At 37.9% G+C, this 10,607-nt stretch overlaps 1 pseudogene; it reads left to right on the top strand.

The window, feature by feature from the left end:
- Nucleotides 1-7,359: 7,359 nt before the first annotated feature.
- LOC137204113 (peptidyl-prolyl cis-trans isomerase A pseudogene) lies at nucleotides 7,360-8,108 on the top strand (annotated as a pseudogene).
- Nucleotides 8,109-10,607: the final 2,499 nt, after the last annotated feature.

The raw sequence follows: 10,607 nt of genomic DNA, 5'->3' as shown, positions 1-10,607 counted from the left end.
TGATACAGCCACTGTGGAGAACAGTATGGAGGTTCCTTAAAAAACTACAAATAGAAATACCATATGACCCAGCAATCCCACTACTGGGCATATACCCTGAGAAAACCATAATTCAAAAAGAGTCATGTATCAAAATGTTCATTGCAGCTCTGTTTACAATAGCCCAGAGATGGAAACAACCTAAGCGTCCCTCATCGGATGAATGGATAAAGAAGATGTGGCACATATATACAATGGAATATTACTCAGCCATAAAAAGAAACAAAATTGAGCTATTTGTAGTGAGGTGGATGGACCTAGAGTCTGTCATACAGAGTGAAGTAAGTCAGAAAGAGAAAGACAAATACCGTATGCTAACACATATATATGGAATTAAAAAAAAATGTCATGAAGAACCTAGGGGTAAGACAGGAATGAAGACACAGACCTACTAGAAAATGGACTTGAGGATATGGGGAGGGGGAAGGGTAAGCTGTGACAAAGTGAGAGCGAGGCATGGACATATATACACTACCAAATGTAAGGTAGATAGTAGTTGGAAGCAGCCACATAGCACAGGGTGATCAGCTTGGTGCTTTTTGACCACCTGGAGGGGTGGGATAGGGTGGGTGGGAGGAAGGGAGACGCAAGAGGGAAGAGATATGGGAACATATGTATATGTATAACTGATTCACTTTGTTATAAAGCAGAAACTAACACACCATTGTAAAGAAATTATACTCCAATAAAGATGTAAAAAAAAAAACATATCTCAAATTTAGGTTGTGCATTTTTTTTAAGTCAACAGAGAACTTATATGTACTGGTTATACCTGCCTTCCATCAAACTCTTTGAGGAGTAAAGATGGTAAATACTTGTATAAACAGAAGCCCCAGCCTTGCAATAAAAGTCTTCAATTTGAGTCTTAGCTTTCACATTTAGTAAATTTCAGACTTTATTCAATTTAAATTATCTAGGCCTTCATTTCGCTTTTTGTAATATAGGAAGAATTTCCAACATTCTCACCAGGTGACTAAAAAATGACTATTCGTTAGAAATACCTTTGTAAACACTTAATTTCTAGGAAAAGCATGAAGAAGAAAAGTGATGTTGATAATAGAAGTATTTCCTTCCTTTGACTCTGCTGGTCTCTCTACTCTTACAAGATGTTATGCAAAACCTTTGCTTTGGATATGCTTTATGATTCTTCATGGAAATCTCTGAGAGAGGTATTAGAAGAAACTAGTGGAATTGATTTCTGTCAGCACCACAATTGCTGTTTATTTCTACAATTGACCCAATATGGAGACAACTATATTATATCAAAGATGTTAAAAGCTGCCTTTAAATAGCTCCCCCACTGGCCTGCCACGGTGTTAAGTTGCTGTAATGGTATTATTCCTTAAGGGCATCTAGTGGCGCTATCGTTCTTTTTTTTTTTCTTTTTTGAAGCTGGGTCAAGGCTAATGTGTTATCCTAGGAGGATTCATATATTAGCTAGTTAACATATTAGCAGGGGCTACTGTCTCTGATTAAGCCATTATCACCCCCTGTCCTGTAGCAAAGAAAATGACCCAAGGGGAATGAGTCACATGATGGACTCATTTTAATGAAAAAGAAGTAAAATTAACAGTTTGAGATTAAGTTTGGGGCTAGTTAAAATTTTGGTATCATGGCTTCCAGGCACTTAATCATTGAGACTGGGTCTCCAGAAGAGGCTTCAAGAAAGCTAACCCCATTTATTATCTTTTTCATGGGCCAGGATGTGTTGTTGACACACAGTGAGGCCAAACAAACCAAAACATTAGAGTTGGAGTTTGGAGCAGAGAAATGTTTATTACAGGACCAAGCAAGGAGAACAGGGCAGCTCAAGCTCAAAAGAGCCAAAATAGTTGTTAGTTGTTAGTTGATAGTTCTGGGGGAAGAGTTTTTATAGGCAAAATTGGAGGCAGGGAAAAGTTTTTAGGGTGTGTGACTTTCCTCTGATTGGCTCGTAGTGAGGTAACAGGGCATTGTTCTGGGAATCTCAATCATCAGCCTTCTGGTTCCAACCAGTCAGGGATCTATGTGCTTGTGCTCAGCCTGAAGTTACCATCCTCCACCTGGGTGGGGGTCTTAGTTCCCATAGAAGAACTCAGAGATGTGTATCAGATTGTCACGCACTTCTCTTGAGGAGGAGCCAGGACCCTGCCCCACAGCTGCACTATTTTTCCTTGATGGCTTTCCTTTGTTTCTGCATTCCCTCACTCCTCTAATGAGTAACTGTTTGAATCTGCCCTTTGGAACTCAAGGAAGGTCTAGGAGGCTGAAACCTTTTTCCTACAAACAAGAAACAAGGGACACAGAAATAGGCTTTTGTACCTGGGAGGGCCAGGTCCTACTCAGTTTCAATCCCCCCTTTTCTCTGATACTTCTCAATCTTGAGGGGAACAGATGTTGGACAAGAAAGGGAATGACATTTTAGATAGAGAGGTTAATCATAAACTCAGCAGAGAAACTTGGTTTTAGGGGGACTTGGTTTCAGATTTTCTTGCGTGGTGGACTCCATATGTAGTTCAGCGTGGCGTTGATATAAAAGTATTAACATTAATGGCCTTTAGGTTCCTTTATAAGACTTAAAACTAGTGGTTAAACTTCCTCTTTATCAAAGATGTTGTTCCCTTTATCATCAACACATGAAATGCATTTTGGGAAATTTATTTCAGTTTCCCTTTAAGTTATATATATATATATATATATATATATATATATATATATATATATATATATATGTATATATACATCCACATGTACATACATCTATTCTGGAATAATTTTTGATTTAAAATGAAACATCAGTTCTTCATGTTTTCTAATATTTTTAGGCCCTGGAAAAGTTTCATATCATAGACCTAAAGCTGTAAGATGATAATATTGAAATGCAAGTCACAAGCTTCAATTAGGTACAATCAGAAATCATGCGGTGACTTCATTAAGTATCATTAAGAATGATCAAAATATTGCTCTTAGGAAAAATACATCAAAAGCATTGCATTTACACATTGATTAAACAGGATCTGCAATTTCTAAAATCTGGTATGGGAAAAAAGAATGGAGTAAATTAAGTGCTCATATCCCACTTAGCAACAAGGGAATGCTTAGCAACTGGCAAAGGAAGACATAAAGGGAGATGGTGGAAAACAAAATATGATCAGCTTCTGAAACAGGGGGAGGAATCAAGAAAGGACAATGTAACTAATTGGGGCTGGAGGAGAGGTTGCTATCCCAGGAGCAGTGGTCAAGTTCATGTTAGCCTGCTTTGTATAAGATTTTTATTTTTAGCTTTAGGAAATTAAGCTTATAATTAGGGAATCAAGAGTACAGGAAGGACTCTCATCAAAGCCATGAGTGTGGCTAGAGTCATCTCTGCTGACATGCATGTACCCATTTACAAATATTTTCCCCTTTTACTCGTGTATTAAGGTGCATAGCCGAGTTCTCAGTCCCACAAGATTTTAAGTCTTAAGGAGGTTTAAGGAAGACTTGATGTTATATCCCTTTGAGAACTCTTCAATAGTATTAGTTTTCTAATTACTCTCCCTGATCCCCTTGCTTTGCATTTTATCTGCATTCCTTGGTAGTACCATTCATCCCATGACTTCAGCTCCCATTGTGCACTGATAATTCTCAACCCTTCTTATCCACTTAGAGACACCTCTTTCCTGTGCTTCAATCTGTGTCCATGAATGTTCATGGGTCACTGAAACTTACCATGATAAATCCTATTCTCCCCACCCTCTTGCTCCCCACTTTCATATACCATCTTAGGAAGACCATCACCCATGCAGTCACCCCATCCAGGACCCTCCCTACATCTGTCTCCTTAACACCCACATCCAGTCTGTAGCTAAATTCATTGATTCTTTCCCTGAAATGTGTGTCAGTCTCACTCTCCTTCACAATAAATCTAAAATAAAAAATGAAAAATAAATCATCATCCTTCACCAAAATCCAAATTTGTAGCATCGCATGAAGGTTCCTCATCATCTGGCCAAATTGACTTTTTTCTTTTTACTTGGTTTCTGCCATTCCAGTTTGCATGTAGCCCATGTTTGGGTCATATCAAATGTGTTCTCATTCCTGAAAGGTGTCATGTTTTCTGACATCTCTTATCCAAAATTGACAGTGTGCTCTTCTTTTACCATGCCCTGACTTTATCTGAACCTTGAAAACTTACATAAACTTCTCATGGTTAACTCTTTGTATCATTCCTAATACTGGGCTTATGGTAAAGTCATATTAATTATTGTTTATCAAAGAATTCCCAAAGGAACAGACATTTACAATCAAATTTCAGATATTACAGTAAGTATCACTGGAAATAGTAGGCATTCAATAAATATCTGTTTAATTGAATTAAATATATGGACAAGAATCCAGCATCCCCAAAATCAGAACCCACAGATGAGGAGTTGAAAACATTTTTTCTGTAAGGAACCAGATAGTAAATATTTTAGGCTTTGCAGGCCATATAGTCTCTGTTGCAACCACTAAATTCTTCTACTGTAGCATAAAAGCAACCACAGACAGAAAAAAAAAAAAAAAAAGCATTGCAGTGGTCTAATAAAACTTTATTTATGGACACTGAAATTTAAATTTCATATAATTTTTAGGTGTCGCAAAAGATTCTTCTTTTTTTTTTTAACCACTTAAAACTATTGAAACAATTTACTCAGAAACTATATAAAACCACTTAGCCAGCTGGATTCAACCCACAGGCTGTGGTTTGCTGATTTCTGCTATATCTCATCACTGGTTTCAGCTCCTTATTTGGTCAACATTTTATACAAACCTCATTTGAATTGTTGCCACCAACAGTTAACATAAATCATATCCATGTCATTGCTTTATTCTAGCAGTCATTTTAGCTATACCCCAACCTGGAAATCCCCCAGACTTATGAGACTTCCTCTTAATAATTGTTATTACTGTGTATATCGAACAGGTAAAGAGCTTATCCCATTCTTTCTAGCAATTTTAGAACAAACACAGAGCCTCTGTGTGACCCAGTGTTTGACAACCATTTGCTCCTATATTGTTACATCCCATATTGTCACAATTAATTTTTCACTATCAACTTGCTTCCTAAGAATCCATTGTTTTTTCCCTGAAGTGCCATCTTCTCCTCTGTCAAGGCAACTTCTTCCCTATGTAAAGCATTTTAATTTTTTTTTAACAGAGCATCACTTTTAATCTTACTAATATTACTAAATTGATCTTACTAACCTTGACTCGCCCTTCTGCCCAATAGGAGATCATGAATTCTTATAATTTTCTATGGTAAGTCCTTTTCCTGTACTCCCAGTATTCCATACTTACTAAGATACATTATGATTCTTACTTAGTCTGTTCAAGCTGCTATTATAAAATACATGGGGTATTTTACCCAATACCCATACATGGGGTCACTTATAAACAACAGAAATTTATTTCTGATAGTTCTGAAGGCTGGTAAGTCTAACATCAAGGAGCTGGCAGATTCAGTATCTGGCAAGGGTCTGCTTTCTGTTTCATAGATGGTCATTCTCTCTCTGTGTTCTCACATGGCAGAAGGGGGTGAGGGGACTCTCTGGGATCTCTTATAAGGGAATTAATCCCATTCAGGAATGCGCTACCCTCATGACCTAATTGCTTCCCAAAGGTCCCAACTCCAACCACTATCGTATTGGGAATTAGGTTTCAACATATGAATTTTGGGGAGAGACACAAATATTCAATCTAAACCAAATACACAATACTTATATTCAAAACAAGAATGATGAAAAGAGGAAGGAAGAAGAGGAGGCAGAGTAAGAGGATGAGGAGAATAAAGAAAGGAAAAAAAATAGTAAGAGAGGATAGAGATCAAAAATAAAGAAACAAATAGGAAGGTTATATTACATACTTAAAATGAGATTGTATGAAACTCTTTCACAAATATCTGCTATGAGCTAGGAAACTGGAAAAAATTACTTTTGACCTGGAGAAGTTAATTAGTCAAAAAGAGAAAGGAAGCTCAAATCATACTTTTTTAACCTTTTTTCCTGAATCACACTCTATTTAAAAGTCTGATAGAAGATACTTCAGGCTGACAGTTTCTCAAGTTCCAACTGTGTTCAGGCTCTGGGCATCCTGGGTCTTTTTATATGGATAGAAATCAAACCCTAGTACAGCATCAGAATGTTCTAACTTCTTGCAATGGTATTTACATTCCTCTGCTGCTTTTTCAAAAGATGTCCAGACCTATAAATATTAAGCTACATTTTGGGGCCCTAACCTTGAATGAGGGCCGTTACCATTTAATATTGCCAAAGGAAGGGAATGGGTGCAGGAGTAGGCAAGGGAAAGAAACACAAAACCAAAAATGTCAAATCTGATTGATTTAAAACTAGGTAGGCAAATCAGCAAGGGCTGATTGATCCAGCATCACTGGAGAGTGAGGTCAGACAGGGCTGTTTTAAAATTATTTGGTATTTTCAGAAATTGATTACTTATGGAGAGCATTAAGAAGTAGCTGTGCACATTCATTTAATGGGCCAGTGACTCTTGTACAGGGCTGGAGTCGTCACATTCAATCTCATCTACTCCTTGTTAACTTGCACTTTCTTCTGAAGAGTGTTTATTTATTACAGATGCTATAAGGATAAACTACAAACTAGAATAATAAATAATGCCCTAAATGGGATTTTGCAAGCACTACCTTCCCACCCATCTTTCTATTCCCAGCCCCCAGTGTGACAGGCACCATTGTTTACAGGCCTGTGAATGTCTGTAGGGCTGAAGAACAAGTCCTTTTCTGTCCTAACGTGCATTTCAGTGAGGAGACATCCACTTATATGGAGAGAACTTAAGGACACTGGGATGTCCTCCTGTTCCCCAAAAGTGCTCCTCAGTGGTCCATTCATTGAAGGGACATTCCACTGGTTCTTTGAGTTAGTGATACCCTTTGAAGATATGAACAGTCTTGGGAGAAATGTCATGCCTTACTGCAGTCCTAGATATACAACTTGGTATAAATTCATGTTGTTGGTCATTTCCTACCCTTTCAGCTGGAAACAGGCCCCAAAGGGAAAATTGATATGATGGAGAAAGAGAGGAATATTTTGGAATATGAACCATGGACCAATGGGTTGTATTTGGGAGTGGCACTTCAAGAAAATCTATAGAGTGAGGCGATAAGAGGGCAAGGACTTTGACATGTGTGTGAGCGGGCACACACACACAGACACACACAGACTTCACTCAGAATCAAAAACGGAACTTCATTTTTAACTTCCAATCTGATAACTGCCTAAAGGTAAGTCTCCATTTCTCCAGAGATCTTTTCAAAACTTCCCTTATGGCTTTGCAGACGCTGCCACACCGGAACCTCCCGCGCTGCCCAACCATGGTCAACCCTACTGTGTTCTTTGACATCGCCATTGACGGCGAGCCCTTGGAACGTGTCTCCTTCGAGCTGTTTGCAGACAAAGTTCCAAAGACAGCAGAAAACTTTCATGCTCTGAGCACTGGGAAGAAGGGTTTTGGTTATAAAGGTTCCTGCTTTCACAGAACAATTCCAGGATTTATGTGTCAGGGTGGTGACTTCACATGTCATAATGGCACTGGTGGCAAGTCCATCTATGGGAGAAATTTGATGATGAGAATTTCCTCCTGAAGCATATGGGTCCTGGCATCTTGTCCATGGCAAATGCTGGCCCCAACACAAACGGTTCCGTTTTTCATCTGCACTGCCAAGACTGAGTGGTTGGGTGGCAAGCATGTGGTCTTTAGCAAGGTGAAAGAGGGCATGAATATTGTGGAAGCCATGGAGCACTTTGGGTCCAGGAATGGCAAGACCAGCAAGAAGATCACCATTGCTGACTGTGGACAAATCTAATAATAAATTTGACTTGTGTTTTATCTTAACCACCAAGACCATTCCTTCTGTAGCTCAGGAGAGCACCCCTTCATCTCCATCTGCTCAAAATATACTATAATCTTTGTGCTCTCATTGCACTTCTTTGGGTTCCATATTTTCCTTATTCCCCTCCAAGTTTAGCTGAATTGCAAAGTTAAGTTTATGGTTATGAAATAAAAACTAAACAATCAAAAAAAAAAAAAAAAAACAACTTCCCTTATGACATAGCGAGAGTCCCCACTAGAAACTGCTGGTTTATTCCTACACAGATTTTCTCTTTTAAATCATTAACAATAAGGACACACCATCCACATCCCTCTCTTTATAATTTTATACAACTTTTAAAGCTAAGCTCAAACTGCAATCCCGTGAACACTGTTACCTATTTCTTTGACTAAAATTGTCTTACTCTGATTTCCCATTATCTTTTGAAGTGCTAAATTCTGTTTTTACAGTTGAATTCTCAGATGATTTTATTTATCTCACATAAAATACAAACTCTTTTATGGCAAGAACTCCCGTTTCTTGTATCCCTAACATATGGTTGTATCCAGGATGCAAACCCAAGTATAAAATCAAAATATCACTTATCCTCCCTCCCTTTTTTAAAAAGAGGGCATTTGGGTGAGGTGCGTGTACTAGAATGACTGTCACATTCCCCATGCACTGTATGGAGCTGACTAGTACTCCTGAGACTATAGCTTTATGGATTTTGTGTGTTTCTCCAAAGTGAATCTTTCAGGTATCTTTCTAAAATGGTAAGAGAATTCCTTTAGGATATTTATTTCATATGAGTAAAGATATAAAGTGCATCAATGCATGTATATCCAATGGTGAAAAATGCAACACTTCCTAGGTTTGTGTTTTTCAGCTGTCCCACAATACATTTACTGTCGTCTAATTAGGCATTCTAAGAACATAAAGTCCCGTTGTGTTTACCCTGCAACAAATATAATCCAGTGTGCCTGACATCACAGTATTTATCCCCAGAAATAATGACTCCATGGCAAAGGCAGCAATATGAGTGCATCACAGGACCAAACAGAGCAGCGAGGGAGACCCTAAAGGAAGTACTCCATATTCAGATACAAACGGGGTTCACAATGAACAGATCACCAATTTTAATAAACCTGATGAAAGGGAAGTAAATTGGATATGAAAGTCAAATATACTTGAGATCCCCTGCTTGTATAAGAGCCCCTCTTTAAATTAAGACTTTTCCAGGTGATTAAGGAGAATGCCAGCACTTCAAAGGGAAGCAGAGCCTTGTTCTCTGCAGCTCCACAGGCGACCAGCTCTCTTTCCCTTTGTCCAGATGGAGGCTTTGTTCTCCCAAAGTTGGTCAGGTGCTGCGCCTGTCCAAAAGGGGAAACGAGCTAGGCTTTAGGAGCCTGCACCTGTTTGAAAAGCAATGCCGCTCCCTTGGCTCCAAAGCCCCAAACATCAAATGCCTCCCTTTGCCAAGCAGCTTGGCTATTCCCCAGGCGTTTTCAATCTAGTTGAGTAAAACAAAAATTGCATAATTTGTCATTATTTTCAAGGAATGAGATGTGCCTTCTACAATTCCTTTCGAGTTAAATACAATGATGCTGAGCTTCCTGTGAACGCCAATGCCTTCTTTCTCAGAAAGAATAGAAATAAAGAATGGTAAAAGAAACACCAATTGATTGACTGCAATTTTCTCTGATATTTGTTATTGGTGTGTTCTTTGTATGCATTTTTATGGATAGGTAGCAGAAAAATTATTTTCCCAGGTCTTTATTAAAGAGAAGCCAAACCCTCTGGGAAAAACTGGGACTGGAAGCCAGGACTTCTGAATCAACTACAAGATTCAAAACAAATAAATCACATTAATTTAGGAAAGTCACAAGTCATATAAACATTCAATTTCCTCATCTTTAAAATGCAGATTAAAATGATCTTCTCTAAATATATCCCATTTTATTATGAAACTAAAATTTTAAAAATTGATAAGAAAGTGTTTTAAAATGTTGAATATTCTCTGTAAATGTAAAGTAGTTTGAATGAGAAATAAAGGGTGGGGTAGGATTCTTAGACAGGAGTCCTACCGCTCTTTCTATGGTGAAAGCTTCAAACCCAGGCAGAGAGAGGAATGAAGAGCAAAGAAAACAAATCAGAACAATCATCAGAAAGCAAGGGCATCCTCAATCTCATCTATTAAAAGCTGAGAAAAACACCTAAAAACCTCCACCATATTTTTTTTTGTGTACAGTGCCTTTCTGCTGCCATTTGGTTACAATAGTGGAGAAAAATAGGCCCATAAAGCAAGATTGATTGCTGGGAAGATGATCAATTGCTGCTGTGAAAGGGGAAAAAACTGATAAATGTTTTTTTTTTTTTTTTCCCTCTCTTCACAACCTTTTGCTAAAGCTGTGCAAAATGTGTCATGCATAAAAAGTATGCAATTTTCATGTAATTAGAGGAACACAAGATGAAAATGAGTTCCATCAGAGCAATCAAGGATGGTAATGTGGTATGTATTTGTCAGTGCCTATTTGTCATGAAAGCAAAACCCAGCAAGTTAGATATTTTATTTCATTTTAACTCTGAAAAACATAAATGCCATTTTGCCATGGTCAAATCTATAAATTTCAATAATCTTTTTTTTTTTTTGAAAAGTGAAGGTTTGGAACTGCAGATTAGGTCATTTTACTCTTAAAAAATAGAATACCATCTTAAGAAAAACACT

Source organism: Pseudorca crassidens, chromosome 12, assembly GCF_039906515.1.
Source record: "Pseudorca crassidens isolate mPseCra1 chromosome 12, mPseCra1.hap1, whole genome shotgun sequence".
In the NCBI taxonomy this organism is placed as follows: Eukaryota; Metazoa; Chordata; class Mammalia; order Artiodactyla; family Delphinidae; genus Pseudorca; species Pseudorca crassidens.
This window is presented reverse-complemented; position numbering and strand designations above follow the sequence as displayed.